General features: G+C 34.0%; 5 non-coding genes across 5 annotated transcripts; all 5 read left to right on the top strand.

The window, feature by feature from the left end:
• The first annotated feature begins 21,299 nt into the window (after positions 1 to 21,299).
• Positions 21,300 to 21,372, top strand: TRNAM-CAU (transfer RNA methionine (anticodon CAU)). The gene has a single exon. It is a non-coding gene; the product is annotated as a tRNA-Met (tRNA).
• A 751-nt stretch (positions 21,373 to 22,123) lies between these two features.
• On the top strand, positions 22,124 to 22,242 carry LOC147075282 (5S ribosomal RNA). The gene has a single exon (XR_015070104.1). It is a non-coding gene; the product is annotated as a 5S ribosomal RNA (ribosomal RNA).
• A 93-nt stretch (positions 22,243 to 22,335) lies between these two features.
• Positions 22,336 to 22,454, top strand: LOC147075283 (5S ribosomal RNA). The gene has a single exon (XR_015070090.1). It is a non-coding gene; the product is annotated as a 5S ribosomal RNA (ribosomal RNA).
• Positions 22,455 to 22,544: 90 nt separating this feature from the next.
• LOC147075284 (5S ribosomal RNA) lies at positions 22,545 to 22,663 on the top strand. Its single transcript, XR_015070091.1, has one exon. It is a non-coding gene; the product is annotated as a 5S ribosomal RNA (ribosomal RNA).
• An 89-nt stretch (positions 22,664 to 22,752) lies between these two features.
• LOC147075285 (5S ribosomal RNA) lies at positions 22,753 to 22,871 on the top strand. The gene has a single exon (XR_015070110.1). It is a non-coding gene; the product is annotated as a 5S ribosomal RNA (ribosomal RNA).

Genomic DNA, 22,871 nt, shown 5'->3' on the forward strand with positions numbered 1-22,871 from the left:
TACATACAGTTAGATAAACAAAATAACAATATTTATTCACAATTAAATACAATTATTAATAACAATATAAAAATTATGAGCAAGTCCAAGTAAGTTACAACAAAAAATCTTGGAGTAATCCGTGACGTCGGTTATTAATTATAGTAATACCTACTATGATTTAAAATAGAAAAGCCGATCGCCAATCGTATCTCAATTTGGAAAGCGCGTCAGTGAGTATTAAAAGCCATCAGTTAAAATTTGTCGTAATTAAGTGACTCCTTTAGCATTGTGATCAATGTGCGTGGGCGCGATACCCGAGAGATGCAGGTTCGATTCCTGCGGGGTTCTAATTTTTTTTAAAAGATTTTTTCTATTGGTTATAATATATTTTCTCTGAAGTGTTTTGAAAAGTATGTTTTAAGAAAATTTCTATTATGTTCTATGTATGTTCAAAGTAACAATGTTAGTATATATTATATCATCATCAGCCTGAGTCGCTTCACTGCCTGATAAAGGAATCCCCCAGATCCTCGGTCCTTAGTACTTGGCTGGCAAACACATCCCCCTAACATTATGAGTTCGTCTATCCAAGAAGTTTTAGGGCGTCCGTATAGACGTTTACTACATATTGGATACCGCTGCATGACTGTATTTGTCCAGCAGTTGTCCACTCATCGAGCGACATGACCAGTCGATCTACATTTCACCTGCTTAGCGACCTTCGTCACATCGCGTAATTTTGCCTGGTTTCTAATAAGTATATCAGTTTATTTTGTGATCTTTCCGAGTAATGCCCAATATGCACATTTTCATACCAAGTTGCGCTACTCGTAATTTTTAAATCTCTACATTATGCGTCGATGACATTGAGCTACTTTACAAGCTACAAGCCAGCGAATTTACAATCTGCTTGTAAACTCGCCCAGTGTCATCATCGAACTAGCTAACAAGCAGATTGTAAAAAATCAACCGAGAAAAGTTGAAAGCCGTGCTACTTTACATGCTACACGCTGGCGTGTGGGCCGAACTGCGTCTGCGCAGTAGAGCGATAGTGGCGACCTCCCGGTAAAAAACGAACTACATACTCAATACGTTCTGTCAAAATAGTACCAAAAATGACGGTTTCAACTCGCTAGCTTGTTGGCTTCTGAGCGAGTGGAAAGTTTTGTGTGTCGTCATCACAATCGCACTAGCTGACTCGCCCGCTTTTAAACTCGCCGACAAGCAGCTTGTAAAGTAGCTCAATGTCATCGACGCATAAGGCACCCTTATTTCTTTGCCTATTGGCTTTAGAGAGCCATAGCATCACTAACAAAGAAGTTGTATGCAAATAGCATCCTTGTAGAACGGGACCGCCCCCAAATTTTATCGCAATACAGTAAAACCTTCGAATTATTCGAACAAGATGTGTCTTCCTCTTTCGTGTTTTATATTGCTTCTTATTATTAATTAAGTTTTTTTAATTTTATTTATAACTTCTTACTGTTTTAATTTGATATTGTATTTTTTTATGTATTATGGTGCATTGACAAATAACTATAAGTCATAATACTCTTTTTTCTGATAAATAAATGCAATATTGTCACCGCATTGGCACCTGTATACCGAATTTAACATCTTAAGGCTTAGGTAAAATCTGAGAAAAGGGCACTCACAGTTTAACCCTTAATTCTATGGCATTGCCTAAGCCTGAATCAGTAACAAACTGTATTACCTATTCTTATTATTTTTTTGTGTGAATAAAATTTATTTAAAAACTTGCAATTATTTGTAGTGGACAAAGTGTTCTGACAAAATAGTTATAGTGTGTATCTACGTGTGTATTAATAAATGGTTTCCATCATGCATTTAAGCATTTAAGGGTTAAGTAAGTTTACATAATATAAATTCCAATTTTTTTTACCATGTTCGATCCTAAGAAGATCATAATATGGACCTCTACAGTTTTTTTTTGTTTTTTTAATTTACCTACCTATAAGGTTATTATTAAATCAGAAAAAACCTATTATATTATTTGAACCATTTCCTATGTTACCTTCCTATTTAAATTTCGAACTATATGAAATACACTGAACAAACGAAATTTCAGAATGGTTGTGAGCTTTACGGTCACTTGGCATTATAATGTGCAATTAAAAAATAACATCTTGTGAATTGCAGTTTCATGTTTCAAAATCGGTTTTCAATTTTTAATTTCTTAATTTTTAAACGCATTTACAAAACCATTAGTAAAATTAATGTTAACATTATATAGTGACATATTTACGATAAAAAATTATATTTTGTAATCTACATGATCCAAAATTTGACAAGAATTAGGCATTTTATTATTCAAAAATGGGCACGATTAACCGATTTTTTTTTAAACGGTACATGTTCAAATACGCACGTTACCATGATCTCATTCCGTACTTCATTTATCGTTTGTTAATTTATGCCTAAAGCCGTACGTTGTAGCTTAACCACTGGGAAACGCCAATAGAAATGGCTTATTTAAAAAAAATACTACCTTATTCTTAGGTCAATAGTTATTATAACGCAATCATTATTCGTAGGATGTTTATCATATTTGAATGGTTAAAGACATAGCTTATAATTAGTATCTTTAGAATTATCTTCAAATGTGTGAATCGTGCCTATTTTTGAATAATAAAATGCCTAATTCTTGTCAAATTTGGGATCACAGAGATTATAAAATAAAATTTTATATCGTAAATATTATGTCACTATATAATTTAACATTAATTTTACTAATGGTTTTGTAAATGCGTTTAAAAATTAATAAATCTGAAAATATTTAAAATAAATATAAAGGATAATAAGGCTTAAAAATTATGTAAATAGATTATCTACAACATTTAGGAATGTCCAGGGTTATGCTCTGAAAATTCCATAAAAGCTCCATTTTTACCTACGCTGGCGAAATACCAGAGGCACCGGAAGAATACGAAGCATGCATTTGAAACATTTTTTTGATAATTTACAATTTAAACGTTATTAATTAATAAATATGTATCTTTAAACATTAAAAAGAAATATAAACTTACAATTATTGTAAAAAATGTTATAAAATATGAATTTGTTAAATTATTCCATCTTATTAAAGCAAAATATTTTATGTTCATTTCTATTATTAAAATTTAGTTCATTAAATTTTCTATGTTTTATCTAAGAGATTTTTGACTTATTCATAGTTATAATATTGTTTATATTTATTTTAAAAAACATCAATTTTTATTAAAATATAAATCTGTAAGTATAACTTGAAATCATTTTTATTTATATCAAATCGAGCTTAAATATTGGGACCATTCCTAAATAAGATCTGCCACTTGTGGTTAATAAGTAAATAGTGTCATTTACGTACTTCAAGATATTTTTAGCCAAAAATATAACATAGACTGAAAACGTCTTTATTGGCCGAATTTTAAACCAGTTTTTGTTTACCAGTAGCCTAGATGCTATTTTTATAGTTAAGTTGACATGTCTACTAAACTTAGTAGAATTGTATTGACAAAGTTCACACTATTTTGTCCCGGATCTTTCAATTATTTTATAAAATTGTAATATAATCACTTTTGAAACAGTCCGCCCTAATTACATCTTATAACTCCAGTACATTAATTTGATTAAGTATTTATTATCCGAGCCAAAATGCTCCTCAAACTTTCACGGTCGCACAGTTTAACAATGCGCTGTCTGGGTTTACCGCGAATAATAATTATTTTTCTCTCTTTGGTGTATTTTTATTCTTGTTTTGGAAAAATGCCTGCTAAAGTGGGCATCTCTAGATTCGCAATTAATATTAAATTAATTGTCCGCTAGACTGGAGCGCAGTGCAATTAGGACTTTTTCTTTTGTTTTATTTTGAGTGAATGATTTTTGTTTCGATTTGGCTTTAAGAAGCATGCCCAATCTAGAGTTTTCATTTAATCTCATACTTTTTTATTAAATAGGTACTTAAGGCGTTTTCTAAACGAAACTAGTATATTATTATTATTGTTTTAATCTTAGTAATATACGTTATTAATATACGATGGCCGAGCGGCTTACGCGTCTGCTTATAATGTCGTGGGTCCCAGGTTTGAATCCTGGGTCTGTAAAATACACATTTTATTTTTCAATCTGTGTTTGGAGTATTTTTTCCGAATATAAAATGGCGAATGGAGATAACCGCCTTGACTCCAGATCATTACACCAGTCAATTCTTGACTGGACATGGTGGCTTCGCTGGCAAGCTCTTTGTGCCTTGTCTTGTTTCCCGTTTCAATTTCAATTTATTTTTTTAAATATTATGGACATTACAAATTATAAGTTTAAGACGTTCACAACATGACATGAAACATTAGTATAAAGAAAAAAAGTAATAACCATAAAAATGAAAATATAAAAAGAGAACATAATAATAATATAAACATACAAAAGCAGTGAAAATACTATTATACATATATAGAAGTTCAAAGAAGTACAACGAGTTTGCTAAGGAGACCCTATTTTAAGAATTTATAAAATAGCGTCCACCTAAACTTACCCTCACACAAGTGGAATATATCACCACCCGAAGCAATTTGGTTGAACATAGTTATCGCCATCCCAATTGGCATTACCAGTGGCAGGTTATATAATATAACATGTCCATGCGGCGAAGAAATATAGGATGTAAACCACATCCTCTGGGTACTCATACTGGGTCATACTGTTAACGTGAAGATCTCTTCATTCAGAATGTTCAGCAGTTTTGTATTAGTAACTTACTACTAGTTTTTAATATTGCCTCTACGTGTTCATCTCTCACATGGATCCGTTAAAGTCATATATTCAGTGAATGCACATTCGAGTGCATGGTGACCTTAGTCTTGGGTTACTGCTTCTGAGACATTCCCAGTAATAAAAAAGTGATGCTTCACACTCAAACGTAGGATCCCGTTTTACGCCCGATTAAGACCGAGTTCACAATTCACAAAAATAAATGATTTTGTCAATTATTTTAAGTGGGTATAAGTACCTATCTTGACCCTGGACCATAATAATTGCTACCACACCATCATCATCAACCTGTATCTATCCACTGCTGGATTAAGGCCTCTCCAAGCTGATTCCACTTCTCTTGGTCCTGTGCGTTGAATTGCCACGTACTTCCACAGAACTTTACCATTTCATCGATCCAGCGGTCTCTAGGTCTACCTTGCGGACGTTTTGTACCTCTTGGGTACCACTGGATGACTAAATTTGTCCAACGATTATCCCTTCTTCAAGCTATATGTCCAGCCCATTTCCATTTGAGGCCTTTAGCGAACTCTATTACATCGCAAACCCTTGTCTGTTTCCTTATCCACTCATTCCTCTTTTTGTTTCAAAATTCACCTCTCCATACCACGTTGTGCTACTCTAAGGTCCGTTTCAGACAGGACACCGGTGTCGCGCTCGTATATAATATATGAGGCCTTTGTATTTGAATGAAGGGGCCTTTGTAATATGTTTATGAACGCCCCAGAGCTAATGAGTCAACGAATATAGAACTGGCTGCGGTAATAAAAACAAGAGTATCGACGGCTTGAGAATGTAGCGGCCGACGGAAAAGTGTACCGGAAACGCGTTGAGTCATTAGCTCTGGGGCGTTCATAAAAATAATACAAAAACCTCTTTATTCGAATACAAAGGCCTCCTTTATTAATACGAGCGCGACATCGGTGTACCGTCTGAAACGGGCCTAAGTTTCTGAATCTCTCTTTTACTTAGGGTCCATGTTTCACACGCATATGTGATTACGGGAAGCACACACTGGTTGAACATTTTTCGCTACCTACAAACGGATAACAGTGATAATTATGTGTTTTATTAAATTAATGTGAAATCAAGTCAAAGGACCCAACTTCCCCTCACCCCACTTTGTGGTGTCTGTTTCCTCACCTAACCTGATTAATAGATTCTATTTTTCGAATCTATACATATTTTGAAAAATATAATCATTTTAAACACATGTTTTTTAAATGTTGTGTTCATTTATATCATATCCAGCATTAATTATGTACCTATACCCAAGGTTTTGATATGACCCTTAAAAGAGTCATTGACAGTACAAAAAGGTTTTAAAATATTAAGAAGATACTTCGAATACTATTATAAATATTGCTGACCTCAAGTGTCCATCTATAGGTATGAAAAAAAGTTTACCTTGGAAGTTTGAACCTTATTCATTCAGCGATACAATAAATTTACTGTACATGTGTACCTACCTACTTCAAACATTTTGTATATATGATTTGATGTGGTGAAGGATATGATAATACTTTTATGTAGTCGCTGCTGTTGACCCACTGCCGGATGAAGGTCTTTTCGAGTTGCTTTTTAATATTTTTTACATTATTGTTTTATTTCCGACTGATTTGTGTACAATAACGTGTTTATTACTATGGTACAACTTTTTAATACCTACATATTAACAGCTTAACTAAATTATGCGTTTTTTATTATTGATTTCAATGAAATGCAATGCTATCAATAATCAACAAACTTGATAAAATATTAGGCTGTGCCCACCCACACCGAAAGTTCTACATCACCTATTATCGATCTATAATTTTAGCATTCAATGGTAGGATGTAGATAATTCTATAATTTATAATAAATAATGCCTCGACAAAATAATATACTAAATCTCTAAATATTTTTACATTTTATACGAGAAATATTTAGTGGCCAACAGCCAATCGCCCAATTCATTTGCCTCTGTTTTTATAAATAATAATAAAAAACCAACACGTGAATTTGGCCTAACCACGGAATTCCTGGTTACATGTAAATTGTACGTAAAACATTTCACCGTGATACAGTTCGCCGTGAGCTTTCTTATCGGAAAGAGATGACCATATACTATAACTATACGGTCTCCAATTTTATTAAATTCAATATGAACATTAATTCAATTTTCATAGCTGATTTTGGCAAAATTCATGAATTCAAGAATGAAAACCTAACCTAACAAATAATCCAGTATATCGGCTATAAGTTACTGGCTTCCTGTAAACTGTAAGCTGACAAGAACCGTGTTTTATTTAGACACGAATTTTATGTCAGTATTATACGACCCAAAGAAGTTACGACCATATATTTCCGATACAACATTTCACGGTGAATTGCAATACTTACAGCGAATTGCATACGTACAAGTTTCCGGACACGGAAATTCCTACCGATGGATTTAAATGTCGATATTTTTGTCCATTACTCCACTGTGGACGCAATAGTATAATCATGTTCATACATTCATAAATACATAATTATTTTCAAAAATGCAATCGTACCTAATTTTATGCCAGAATATATAGATATTATAGGTAGGTACGCAATATGTATCAACACTCCACATTATTGGATTAATTTTGATATAGAATTAGTATTTTTTTCTTGAATATTGATGATAATTGAATAAGAGGCTGCTTCTTAATTATTTAGCCCCTAGATAGAGATGTGACACCCCTGGAGATACTACTGCATTGTGATGTTGAATATTCTGTAGATTAAATTCGTAAGGGGTATTTTCCGATATATTATTATGTATCCATTCCAAATTCAAAATGCATTATCCTCATACCCACTCATTTTATAAAAGAATTTAAAAAAGAAAAAAAAATGAATAGGTATCTATTCCATCCTAAATTGTCACATAAACATAGTTTTTATGATAATTTATTCTCTAATGTCAGAAAGTGACATTTTAAAACGTTGTTTATTAATTGCTATGAATTTTAAAACGTATCAGAACGACTTGGGTGCACTGAGAATTTTTTAAATGTATTTTATGTTTACTTATGATACATTTCTTTAAAGTTTTTTTTTCGAACTTAGATAAAATTATTGCTTATCAAAGAATATTGCATAATATGGAGTCTGTAAGTTAAACACGCTGCTTCAAAGAAATTCCTATACATAATAACAGCATAATACAGTGGCGCACCCAGGATTTAATATTGGGGGGGGCCCAACGAGGAGAATGTAAATTAGTCCCATAGGCTATTTTTCTTCTTCACAGTCTATTCTCTCGTTTATCGGTCTTTTGTCTATTGCACTCGGTGTACCTACACCATGGTCCCCACATCCTGAAACGGGCCCTCAGGCTAGGATATTTGGCGGCCCCCCTACCTACCGCTAAGATTAAAGGCAGTGTGAAACACTAAATTAACGTTTTCCAAATTGTGTTTTAGTTCAAATTAAGGGTACTTATACAGTGAATTATTGGCGATTTTTAATACATCTACTTTAATAATGGAGCTGTCGAGTATCGACACATAATAATCAAAAAATATATTGCACGATTATATAAGTAATTGAAAATGTTCATGGCCATGAAGTGTAATAGCGCCGCAGGCGACTTTTTTTTACTATTAAAGCTAATTTATGATGTGTGTTAATCTCACATATCTGGTCAACCCGACACGCCGGGCCCCCCATAACCCGGGGCCCTAGGCTAGAGCCCCGTCAGCCTCCCAAGCTATGACCTACACCACTCCGGAATTCGGATGGACACAATTTTTTGACAGTTCCATTAGTGATTGGGTTTCTAAAAAAACCCAACATTAGTATTTCGAAATTTTTGTGTTAGAAATTAAAATCTAAGAATTTTTTCTATAAAGGTGCTGGTGAATTACATTCTGATAATTTTTATTTTGGGGGGTGCCAGGGCCCCCTGCCCCCCCCCCCCCCTGGGTGCGCCACTGGCATAATATGCAATTATATCGAAGTGAGAGAGCTACCTGCAGGCATGTGATTGTTTTATTTTTCAGCAGAATAACTTGTGTGCCCCCAGACATTTTTAAATGTATTTTCTCTGCCGACTAATGATACATTTTTATTTGTTTTTTTGGGCAGAATAGATCTAAGAATTGCCATCTAACAAAAATGCACGTGAAATTGGCAAGTTAAACGTTATTAACTTATTTAAAAATATAAACCAAAATTTAAAATGTCCACTAGGTACAACAATTTTATTTTTCATTAGCAAATGGCATATTTCACACCCGTAGGGAGTTGTTCCAGAAAATAGGCACAGATATATTATTTCACACAAACGCATCTCATCTCAGCTGCATTTTGATAATATCAATCAACTGACAAGTGAAAATACAGTGCACGAAATGCAATTCCGGTCTCAAAGATAGTTACAATCACATTCCGATTGCTAATAATTACCTACTTACACTTCGATCACTGTCGTTCGGATATTTTTCAAAGACACTCTATTCGTTTTCATGGTATTTATTTTTTGTTATAAGGCAGTGATTCACAACCAGCGGCATGGTGATAACCAGATTGACTCCTGACCATTAGACTTAAGTAGTTCTTAAACGGACGAGAAATTTTTGCCTTAAAACACTGTCAGTTTAGTTTAATAGAATAATTTTCGAGTTGCTTATGAGGTCAATTGTAGGATGCTAATCACACCATCTGGGAGTGTCCCCGTATGTCGGTTGAACGGGAAAAGCTTCTTGATTTGGTTCGACCCTAAGTTGAACCGGTCGGAGAGAAAGACAAATATGCATTAATGCATTATTTATTTTTCGGAAATTGCCTGTCTTGGGCCGATTGGGAAGATTGGGAGACTGCGATGGCTAGGTCATGTGCACCGTATGAATGACAATGAACCGGCAAAGAGAGTGATGTCCAGCAATCCAATAGGACGTAGAAGAAGAGGGAGGCCAAAGATTCGCTGGTTAGATGGAGCTGCCAGTGACTGCCGTATTCTGGGGGTACCAAATTGGAGAGCGGCCACACTGGATAGGGACAGGTGGAGGGAGCTGTTGAAGGAGGCCAGGACCCACACCGGGTTGTCGCGCCCCTGATGATGATGATGATGCCTGTCTTGGGCCGAATAATTTGGAGAGGCTGGCGTTATTACTTCAGATAGCTTTCATTCTACCCTGAGAGATGCAAAGGACCATGAGTCTTGGTCATTCAGCATTCACAAGTGGTCTTGGTGAAATAAGGGAAGCGAATCGCATAGCCCACTGCATAAAGTACTGGCTTCTCATTCGGGGACTCCGGAGTCGATTTCTGATGTCACAATACATTCTTAAAACCTACGTCTACTAAACCTAAACCATTATACTAATACAATTTATATTGGGCTCATTGTAGTGTTAAAAATAAAATTACGCCAGGGTTTAAGCTGTGACTGAACCGAAATATTTACATAAAACGTCACGCTGACAAGTTGCGCTGAGTGTTGCACGTGGTATTATATATTTTAGAATTTTAGATAGTGAGAGAGTGAAAATCGTAGGCGATTTTGATATGGCCGTCATATTTTGATAGTTGTAGTAAGTAACTTGTAGGGATATTACCTTTCAAAGGATTTATCGTTCACAGCTTTAATCGAAGCAGGTGCGGGATAACCCATATATGAGTACCATGCCCCCCACGAGGTGGGCTGACAGTGCTTCAGCCTGAGGGCCCGGCATGGCGAGTCGACCAGTTGTAAGATAAACACACACCAAAATTCGTTCTACTACTTTTACGCGCCATTTTATTTAAAGAATATTATCATTCTAATATAATAAATGTACCTATCTGAAACCGTAGACTCGCAATATTGTCTATTGAACCAGATATGGCATTTAAATTAGTTTTAGTGGTATATTATCTTGTTAGTAATGTATCCATAGAAAACATTTCTTAGATATTGGAGTCGTGAAAGGATGATAAAAAGTACTGTATAAAAAAAATGTGGCGGCATTTTGACACTGCCTAGGGGTGGTATTTTGTCTAGGGACGTCACTGGGCTTAGGGGCCCGCTTCAGGATATTAGGGGGAGCATGATGTGTGCCGAAATATAAAACGTTTCACTTCAAAAATGCCCTGTTGATAAAAAATGTTTTGCATCACTACTTTACGGTGTTATACCTACATCTCAAATTGCGATTTCGATGCCAAACTAAAGAATAATAATATTTATTAACCATGCTTCACGAGCGATCATAATTCTATGAAAGTTTTATTATATTATCTCTAGTAAAATTTATTATTGTTAACAAAACAATAATGACAATTTCACAGTTCGTGGTATTTTTGCAGTTACGGTATATTTGGCCTATGAATAAAACAATGTTATGGATTACCTTCTAAAGTTTATTTGATTTTTTTTTAATATTATTTATAGTTACCATGTTATGCGTGGCTATTCAATTTTATGATTGGTACCTACTATGAATGGAATTTTTCAATAAAATTTGAATTATCGATAAAAAAGGCCTAGGTACACTTTGATTCTGAACGGAATTTCTTAAATTCTTAGGTATTTTTTTTTCGCTCTAGAGCCGGGTACTTATAAGCGAGCCGTAATTGTCACCGTTCCAGTGGGTCTTAGTGCAGGATCCCATAGACTTTTCGTATACATAATATGCGGAACGCATTCTGACAATTGGAATAGGTTTTAGGGGTCACCAAGATATATAATGTCGATGTTGCCAGGCGATATTAGTGGTCAATTTTTTTTATTGAGGTTTTAATTTTTTTTCTTATAACCCACCAAAAATTGTTCTGAGTTCTTCAATAAAACCAAGACTGAATCAGGGATTGATTGAAAATGCAATAATTGTACCATGCAATCGGCACGGTTGTAGAACGGTTCGTCCCATTTGAAAAAATAAAAATAGCGGGTACTGCAATGTGTTCAAAATTATCGATTCTTAGGATCTTCCTTGGCTTAAATTATTTTATTTAGTAATATTTTTGTATAGAATCACCCAGATTTCTTTTTTTACCATATTATATGCATATGACATTAGTTTTAGTATTATGGTTAATACAGAAACTCTGAAGATTGCACATGTAGGTAGATGAATAAATGAAATAACGATAACCACTAACCACACTAAGTACACATTTATTTAAAAAAAGAAGCAACAAGTCAAGAGTTCAAACTGCTTTAAGTATCTTGATCACAGTTTTTACAAACACTACTTACACATTTGCACAATGATATACATGTCAAAGCCGATTTCTTATAACTACTTACATGATAATGTACGGCAGTTAGAATTACATTTGCATGGCTTAACTAAATAATTTGGTAGAGGTTCATTCGTCATTTGTCTTGGATACAAATTATTTTCTCATAACTCAAAGCCAAGTTGTAGGAAATCAGAAGGCTCAATAGTGTATCAGATGAGCTTTTCCATAAATAAACTTGTGCTGAAGCCCTTAAACAGCGTTAATACTTATAATATGTAAGCCTTGAAGATTGTCCCTTAGATGTGGTGGATTACTTGCAAAGATTCTTTTGTGAGCCCTCAAAATAAATTACAGCTTGTTAAATTTATTCGCAAAAATGCTCCCACATTTGCAAAAATCAACGAAGAAAGTGAGCTGTAGATTTGTGGTGGATTTGACGACCCCACACAATGTTTTAAATTGTTGTGATGAGTTTTCAATGACGCCATTGATTTAAGATCAAAATCATTAGATTCTAGAATGAACTCTTGATTCTAGAATGTTCTGTCATAAATTTCATGCTGTAAAAATGCTAAATTTGGAGATTAACAAAATCCCGATACAGATGTTTTAATCTTAGGCATTTATTTCTGGAATAAACTTGCAACGATTGGTTGCCGTGGATTATGGTTTGAGGGATCTCAAAAGAAATCCCGTGTTTTAGGATGCCATTTGGCAGCTGAATCTCTTGGTGAAAATATTTGTAATATTTTGCCAGTATTACATTCTTTAACCGGCTGCGACTCCACTAGTTGCATAGGTACAAAAAACAAGCTTTAACCATCTCGTCAAAGAGTTTTGTTTAGGATGCACTTTCAGCTTTAGGAAATGGATTGTTGGAGACCACAGCAGTTTCAAGACGTGGAAAAAGTTTGCAATACTTATTATACAGTAAGTAGTAAACAAAAAACAACAGCGGATGAACTTCGATATAAATTTATTTTCGAAAATATTGGATTTAGTTTAAATTTGTCAAGAGTGATATGCACATATTATGATTCATTGTATTTACACTGTTTAAAGGCTTCAGCACAAGTTTGTTTTATGGAAAAACTCATCTGATCCACTATTTGTAATTCTAACTGCCGTACACTATCATGTAGTTATAAGAAATCGGCTTTGACATGTATATCATTGTGCAAATGTGTAAGTAGTGTTTGTAAAAACTGTGATCATGATACTTAAAGCAGTTTGAATACTTGACTTGTTTCTTTTTTTTTTTTAATAAATGTGTACTTAGTGTGGTTAGTCGTTATTGTTATTTCATTTATTCACCTACGTATATGTTCAACCTACACTGTTTCTGTATTAACCATAATACTAAAACTAATAAATGTCATATGCATATAGTATGGTAAAGAAAGCAATCTGAGTGATTCTATACACAAATGCTACTAAATAAAATAATTTAAGCCAATGAGGATCCTAAGAATCGATAATTTTGAACACATTGCAGTACCCGCTATTTTTATTTTTTCAAATGGGACGAACCGTTCTACGACCGTGCCGATGGCATGGTACAATTATTGCATTTTCAATCAATCCCTGATTGGGTCTTGGTTTTATTGAAGAACTCAGAACAATTTTTGGTGGGTTTTAAGAAAAAAAAATAAAACCTCAATAAAAAAAAATTGACCACTAATATCGCCTGGCAACATCGACATTATATATCTTGATGACCCCTAGAACCTATTCCAATTGTCAGAATGCGTTCTGCATATTATGTATACGACAAATCTATGGGATCCTGCACTATCTATTCTATTATACTTAGCGACCGCTTAAGGGGGGACATGCTCGTCGAAGGTCAAAATTGAGTTTTTATTGTATTTTCAAACCATGATCCTGGACACTCCTTAAACGTTGTAGATAATCTATTTATATAATTTTGAAGCCATATTATCCTTTATAGTTATTTTATACATTTGATGACTGCATGAAGTATTTTTGTTACATAAAATAGTATTCTTTTAAACCTCTCGCTCTAATGTTTTAGAATATAGTCATATTTCGGTACATAACTGTGCAGTGGTGTTAAGATTTTTTACATTTATTAATTTTTAAACGCATTTATAAAACCATTAGTATAATTTATTACGAGATAATTTTTGTAAAATATTCACGATAAAAAAATATTTTGATAATCTCTGTGATCCCAAATTTGACAAGAATTAGGCATTTTATTATTCAAAAAATCGGCAAGATTAACACATTTGAAGAGGATTCTAAAGATATTTATTATAAGCTATGTCTTTGACCATTCAAGTGTGATAAAAATCTTATGAATAATGATTGCTTTATAATAATTATTGACCTAAGAATAAGGTAGTGTTTTTTTGAAATACGCCATTCCTTTTGTCATTCCCTAGTAGTTAAGCTACAACATACGGCCGTAGCCATAAAATGACAAACTATAATTAAAGTAGGGAGTAAAATTATGTTAACGCGCGTGTTTGAACATGTACCTAACAGAATTTTTTTTTATTTTTTTTTTAAACGGTACATGTTAAAACACGCGCGTCAATATCATTTTACTCCCTACTTTAATTATAGTTTGTCAATTTATGGCTACGGCCGTATGTTGTAGCTTAACCACTGGGGAATGACAAAAGAAATGGCGTATTTCAAAAAAACACTACCTTATTCTTAGGTCAATAATGATTATAAAGCAATCATTATTCATAAGATGTTTATCACACTTGAATGGTCAAAGACATAGCTTATAATAAATATCTTTAGAATTATCTTCAAATGTGTTAATCTTGCCGATTTTTTGAATAATAAAATGCCTAATTCTTGTCAAATTTGGGATCACAGAGATTATCAATATAATTTTTTATCGTGAATATTTTACAAAAATTATCTCGTAATAAATTATCCTAATGGTTTTATAAATGCGTTTAAAAATTAATAAATGTAAAAAATCTTAACATCACTGCACAGTTATGTACCGAAATATGACTATATTCTAAAACATTAGAGCGAGAGGTTTAAAAGAATACTATTTTATGTAACAAAAATACTTTATGCAGTCATCAAATGTTTAAAATAACTATAAAGGATAATAAGGCTTCAAAATTATATAAATAGATCATCTACAACGTTTAAGGAGTGTCCAAGATCATGGTTTGAAAATACAATAAAAACTCAATTTTGACCTTCGACGAGCATGTCCCCCCTTAAGTGATAAATATTATCAAACTTAGGGTAGGTTTGTATCAAAGTATTAGTACTTAGTGTAAGAATTACAATAACATGTTTATAATTGTTACAAGAAATGCTATATTTAAAGAGCACCTCTCTTGCTGCTGTTAAAATATATCACTTATTGTAACAATTACAAACATTTTATTGTAATTGTTACAATACGTGCTAATACTTTGATACACACCTACCCTAAGTTTGATAATATTTATCACTTAATCACTTTAGCGGTTGATAAGTATAGAATAGACCCACATACCTATACTGTAACCAACCCTAGATGAGAAATAATTATTTATTAGACTCCCGAACTAATTATATGGCGTTCATACTGTTAACTGTATCTGCAACGGTCACAGTTACGGCTCGCTAATGAGTACCCGGTTAAAAAAGCTCGACTTTTAATCTGGACGAAGTTATATGTGTCGAGAAATCACTAGCTCTAGTTGAACTCATTAGTTTCCAACCTTTCGACTTCGCATGACCATACTTATTGAGTAAAAAAAGTGTGTTGTCAAAAAAAAAAATCGCCCGAATTTTTAAATTTTCATTCAGAAGTGAGGATGAGAGACTTTTCTAAACGACAGGGTTGAATATTATTTAAAATCACTGGGGCTTAGGGGCCGGGGCTGCATGCAGCCCACGGGTTTGACACGCATGGTTTAAGTTAATTTGTGTTAAATTATCTACCTAATAGGTACTTATCTAAAATTTAAAAAAAATGTCTAAAACTCGTTATAAATTGTGGTTGTCTTGTAGGTGGATCATCTGAACATCCACGTAGTGGAGTTAATTGTAATTAAAAGACGTTTTAATAAGGTTGGTGGTTAACCATTCGCTCGATCGATTGGACTCATGCCCTGGATCATGGGCCCCACACCCTGAAGCGGGCTCCCAGGCTATGATTTTTGGCGGCCCCCCTACCTATCGCTAAGGATAAAGGCAGTGTGATGCTTTACAGTAGTGTTTTCCAAATGGTGTACGTAGTAAAATTAATGTATATATTTAGTGTATTTTGTATATTTTAATACATCCATTTGAATTATGGAGTTGCCGAGTATCGATACACAATTAAAAATTATATCGTGCAACTACATAATTTAAAATAATAACATTACGGAAGGCAAAAATCTCCGCAGGCGACTTTTTTTGCTATTAGAGCAAATTTGTGATGTGTGTTTATCTCACTTATCTGGTCGAATCGCCACGCCGGGCCCCTCCTTAGCCTGGGCCCCCTGGTTATAGCCCTGTCAGCCTCTCCCTTGTGGGGGCCATGCCCTGGATACACACATTCACTTTGTATCTAAGCGATTGTCGGGGAAAAATAGATATTTTGGACTGTCATCAATACAAAAACCATTAATTACCATATTAATTAATCAATCGGATTAAGTACCTATTCGGCGTTGCACGGCCGCCTTCCATGACGCTATAAATGTGTCAGAATGAAAAGATTTCAGTGCCACACTTCCTTGTCCCGAAGCGATACTGCACGGGACTGATGTAGCAACCATGCACCTTAGTGCTTAAAGAAAGAATTTTAGAAAATAAATAAAAATAATCTTGACCTGCTCTGCCGTCATTTATCTTTAATGACATGAAGTGTCCTCTGTACCCGTGTACCTGTGTACCGAAACAGAGGAGTCAGGAGTTGAAAGTGATGAATCTAAGGAGGAATCGTAATTATTCCGTCCTACATATAACGCAGTAAATTTTTTAAATGACTCAAAGTTGGCCTTGGTTGATATCAAGTCAGTGTGACCAATCGGGCCCGTATGTGGACGGACCCTGACAAACAGATCCGCTTGGTCGGATCCCATCAATGGGCAGTCCCAGAGGACGTATTCAGCGTCTTGATGGTCGTGCTCGCATGTGCATTTCGGCCCATTAAATTGTAAATTATCAAAAAATTGTTTCAAATTGCAAGCTTCGTATTTTTTCGCTAAGTGCCTTTGGTACGATAGGTAGAGGATTCGTCTTAAAACGTGGCACTTATTGTAACAATTACAACTAACTTATTGGAACAATTATAATACCTACCTAAATACATAAGTATGATAAACTACCCTCTATAGCCGCCGATAATGGACAATACCAGTTTCGTGTATAGAACAGATGCACTGTAGCCCACAGATCATGCATGTTACTTTACTATAGATATACCATCATAAATTGTCAGGTTTCCGAATTTAGAACTAAGTTCATTACAGTATAAAAAGTATTGAATGCTATGACAAACGTTAGCATGTGGCGCCCTCACTCAGCGGACAACTTATACTGGTAGATCTATAACATACGCCACATGGTGGGTTCAATGATGCAATCAATACAATACAATAAAACTAAATCCGTTCACTAAAAATCTACAATGCAAATACTTTAAATCAATTATCCTAATTAGCAACAGTATTTTAAATACATACATTGTCGATAAAATTATGTACATAATAATAATTGTATTATTATGTACGAGTTTTCTTTTCTTACCATATATGGAATTAGTTCAAAAGTTCAAATTTTCACCCAATCCAACCATTGTGTAAGAAAATGTAATAGGATTAGCTTACGATTCCAATGCGGTAGAATTTGCGAAAATGCGATTTTTTTTTTCAACAACTTAGTAAGGCTCAGTCAGTCAGTTCGCGAAAATTGTGAAGCTTATCAATACCAGACACGAATTGGGTAGATATATTTATTATATTAAGTATTATTCATTTACAATTTGTTATTTTAAACTTTTTAAGCTACCTTTTAAATTATTGTAAGTTCTTTATTATTCTTCTTCGCGTGCTACTGATTCGAAAATCGGTTATCATCTTTAAATTCAAATTCAAATTTTATTTATTTTTTACATAGGTATACTGGACATTAAAAAATATTAATTTAAGACGTTCACAGCATGATATTGAGAAACAAAGAAATATTATTAAAATAGTATTAACAGGGAACTCAGAAATAATGGGAACTGAAATACACAACGGGTAAGGCGATAGCAGGTAACCGACTCGAGTAAGGATGAATCCGGGTTAAACTTACACACGTGTCTAGAATACGTTTAACGTCGAATACTGAAAACTGCTCTCGGTTTATGCATTTACGCTCCTTTAATGTTGGTGTATTACACACACTATTGCACGTGCATAATGCGTGCTTCATTTTCGTACGACACTCACACATTCAAAAGCCTGCTTCACCATGCGGCGTATTGAATATAGCCTATTGGTATTCTATTTATTATCTGTTCTGTGAGTATTAAGTATATCAAAGTTAATAAACAGTAGAAAAGTGTAAAGACAAAAAAAATATATAAATTATATTCAAGGAAGTAAACCGAATAAGTTAAGCAGACACTATTTTAAGAATTTCCACCTATCCTCATCCTCACGCTCGTGGAATATAGCGATATCCGAAGTTATTTGGTTGAACAGAAAGTTGCCCTGCCAATTGACATTCTAACCAATGGCAGGTTAGTTCTGCACCTTGGCAGTGACACTAATATACGGGCCAATACTACCAAGAATGGCATAATTCTCATTTTCACCTCGTATAAGTCGGAAAAAATACGTGGTCAAATATAAATATCGTCTAGTGTTTTAGCTACAGTATGTAAGCCTACCTAAGAGGACGCCAATTGGATAAAGCCACGGATAGTATTCATACAACCTCAAATAAAAGAGTCTCTAAAATTTCTTGTGACCTCGTTCCACCACAAGGTCGTATTTCAACTGATGCTGGGCCCTAACAATCGACTCACTCTTGACAATATACGTCATACGTCGATTACTGACAACTGCTCTCGGTTTATGCATTGATGTTGATTTAATATTGGTGTATTGCACACACGATTGCAAGTCTATAATGTATGGTTCATTTTCGTGGGACACTCACACATTCAAAACCCTGCGTCAAAATGTACTGTTTTAGTGTATAGCCTATGGGAATTCTATTTATGAATCTGCTCTGTGAACCATACTATTGAACGACGTAATATAGATAATGTTTGCTACACAATTATTGTTATATTATTATATTATGTCACAACACTCACAATACGTCATGTTATGACCTTCTTAAGATGTCATACAATTTCCCTCAAATATTTTAAATTCTTACAAAAAGAGATACTTTCTTACACTTCTCTAGTAAATTTGTTCCACGCAAACCGAAAAAAAAGTCGCCCGCGGAACAAATTCATTGACTAGTTTCACTTGTAGATACATTTTAAAACATTATCCTTGTGCGATAGACTATTTAAATATATTATATTTAGATCTTTTTTAGAATGGGACTACAACCCGAAACAACTGTCAATCTAAGTAACTCATATCATATCGTAGAATCAAACAAAACTTGTTTTCAAAACCACTCTATCGGAGTTCAACCACGGAAAAGCAGGTTCTAGTCGGCTATGTGGAATACAGCGGCAAACACATTTTGAAAATACCCTATATTATACTGGATTATTAATTTGTTAGTTTGGGTTAGTTTAGGTTAGGTTAGGTTAGGTTAGGTTAACGGTAAACCTAACAAATAATCCAGTATATCGGCTATTTTCAAAATGTGTTTGCCGCTGTATTCCACATAACCGACTTGTGCCGAAAAACACATTCAATTAATATTTTTATTTTTTTAATAAGATTAATTACATACAATACATTCACTGCAGACCAATTAATTAATATTTAATTACAAGATTTAAATAATATGCTAATTATATCCAATGGCCATCTAATGCCAAGACGGCAGCCGTGTCGTCAGCACTGTATGAGTTAATGCAATGTATCGTACATAAAAATTATTATGTCTGGATTTATTTTATTTTCACTTTGTCTATCTGTATATTTATTATATTATTTTATACTCCCAATTCGGTCCTGCGCCAGACAATAAGTCACTAAGCTGTGATGAACTACTGTCACCAAAGTAAGATTTTTCAATAATAAATTCATTTCGTTAAAATATGGCTTCATGTGGCGAGCTTTATGTGTTTTCTATTGTTTCCTAATATTATTTTTTTATAATTCCTACATTAATAAGTAAAAAGTAACTAACCTATTATATAATATATCCTACCTTTATTCAGTATTAACCTAGTAAACTGAAGGGAATTTGACCTATCCCACCTCGTAGTAAAAATAGAATCTTTATCGACATAGGTAAGTACCTATGTATTTTATCAATTATTTCATTATATTGCGCGTTTAGCGACGTGGATGGCCGATGCACTGACCGATTTGACCCCCCTACGATAAAAAATAACAATCGAATTATAATTCTCCAAATAAATCCATGTATTCTAAAACGCAAATTATAGTTACAAACATGGATGAATCGTATTTATTTAAATTTATTCGCATAACATGACTCCTTTCCAGATTATCACATTCCACACATCCGGCAAAATCATACATAATACATATTATATTATTTAGTATATAATATATACATATTATGTAAATAAATTTCTTTAATGTATATTCAAACACGAATACGTAGGTATAAGTAAATAAAAAGAATTTCAAGTTATACACATTTATATTTTTATAAAAATCGATGTTTTTTAAATAAATATAAAAAATATTAAAACGATGAATTAGTCAAAAATCTAAACGACGAAAAATTGAAAACTTAATAAACTAAATTTTAATAATAAATATGACCATAAAATATAATGTAATAATAAGATATGACCCTGCAACGAATTTACATTTTATTACATTTTTTTTCAATTGTATGTTTATCTTTAAATTAAAAAAAATAAATCTTTTTAATGTTTTCAGATACATACTTATTTAAAAAATGTCTCAAATTGCAAGCTTCCTATTTTTCCGCTAGGTGCCTCTGGTAGGTAAAGACATCGCCTTAATAGAACTTCTACAGGTCTAATAATTACACATAATTAAATATAACTAGTGCAATATATTTATTATGACATTATGTATGATAGGTATTCCTAATATTATTAATATTGTTTTACATCCCATTATAATTTTATCAAAAATGTATTTATTATTTTGCCAGCTTTATCAAGTCAAGACAGTCATATATTTTATTTTGTCGCTGACAGAAGTCGGAACAGAACGTATATACATTATTATAAGATAATTTTATCCTATTTCACAACTGCCTCGGTGGCGCAGTAGGCAGCGCGTAAGTCTCATAATCTTAAGGTCGTGAGTTCGATCCTCACCCGGGGCATTACTTTTTGCATTTTTTTTATATTCTATCTACACGTTTTTTTATTTGTTGGAGATAATTTATTATTTATTTGCATAAAATTACATGTTTGATTAATTTAAAGCATGTGTTTTCTCTCACGACATTCAATTTAAAATGCACTATATGAGTTAGTAATGCCACAGTATTAAACATAATAGATTAATAAAATATGACGTAAAGAATAAATCGCCTCGTATTAATTTCTGATAAATAATTATTAAGTACAATTAAATTTGTTTTATATTCATAAGACGGGGGACAATGTACTTTCACCCTAAATTTAATTCGCTGTTAGAAATAAAATCCAGCTAGGTATACATTACATATTATATTATACGTCCAACAAATAAAGGCATTCGCCAACGACCATACCATGCTGGATAGATGGTACTTGTATGGGTGACCGCTTGGGAACACCGCGCGCCTCATTTCCTCTTTCCTAATTTCTTTGCATTTCCTCAATAATTTTCTTTTTTGTTTTGTCTAAAAATAGATACGACTGTATGTATATGTGCAAGAAGTGAAGGCATTCGCCAACGACCATACCATGTTGAAAGCACTGGTTCTCGTCCGATCGCAACATTAGGCGCGGATAGTACTTGGATGGGTACCGCTTGGGAACACCGCGTGCCGTTGGCTTTCCTTTTTGCATTTCCTCAATAATTTTCTTTTTTGTTTTGTCTAAAAATAGATACGACTGTATGTATACGTGCAAGAAGTGGCGGCATTCGCCAACGACCATACCATGTTGAAAGCACCGGTTCTCGTCCGATCACCGAAGATAAGCAACATTGGGCGCGGATAGTACTTGGATGGGTGACCGCTTGGGAACACCGCGTGCCGTTGGCTTTTCTTTTTGCATTTCCTCAATAATTTTCTTTTTTGTTTTGTCTAAAATAGATACGACTGTACAAGAACGACGTACAAGAAATAAAGGCATTCGCCAACGACCATACCATGTTGAAAGCACCGGTTCTCGTCCGATCACCGAAGTTAAGCAACATTGGGCGCGGATAGTACTTGGATGGGTGACCGCTTGGGAACACCGCGTGCCGTTGGCTTTCCTTTTTGCATTTCCTCAATATTTTTTTTTTTTTTTTGTTTAAAAATAGATACGACTGTATGTATACGTGCAAGAAGTAAAGGCATCTGCCAACGACCATACCATGTTGAAAGCACCGGTTCTCGTCCGATCACCGAAGTTAAGCAACATTGGGCGCGGATAGTACTTGGATGGGTGACCGCTTGGGAACACCGCGTGCCGTTGGCTTTCCTTTTTGCATTTCCTCAATATTTTTTTTTTTTTTTGTTTAAAAATAGATACGACTGTATGTATACGTGCAAGAAGTAAAAGCATCTGCCAACGACCATACCATGTTGAAAGCGCCGGTTCTCGTCCGATCACCGAAGTTAAGCAACATTGGGCGCGGATAGTACTTGGATGGGTGACCGCTTGGGAACACCGTGTGCCGTTGGCT

This window comes from Rhyacophila brunnea, unplaced genomic scaffold (genome assembly GCF_057557595.1).
Source record: "Rhyacophila brunnea isolate RB1 unplaced genomic scaffold, BYU_Rbru_1.0 scaffold_15, whole genome shotgun sequence".
NCBI lineage: Eukaryota > Metazoa > Arthropoda > Insecta > Trichoptera > Rhyacophilidae > Rhyacophila > Rhyacophila brunnea.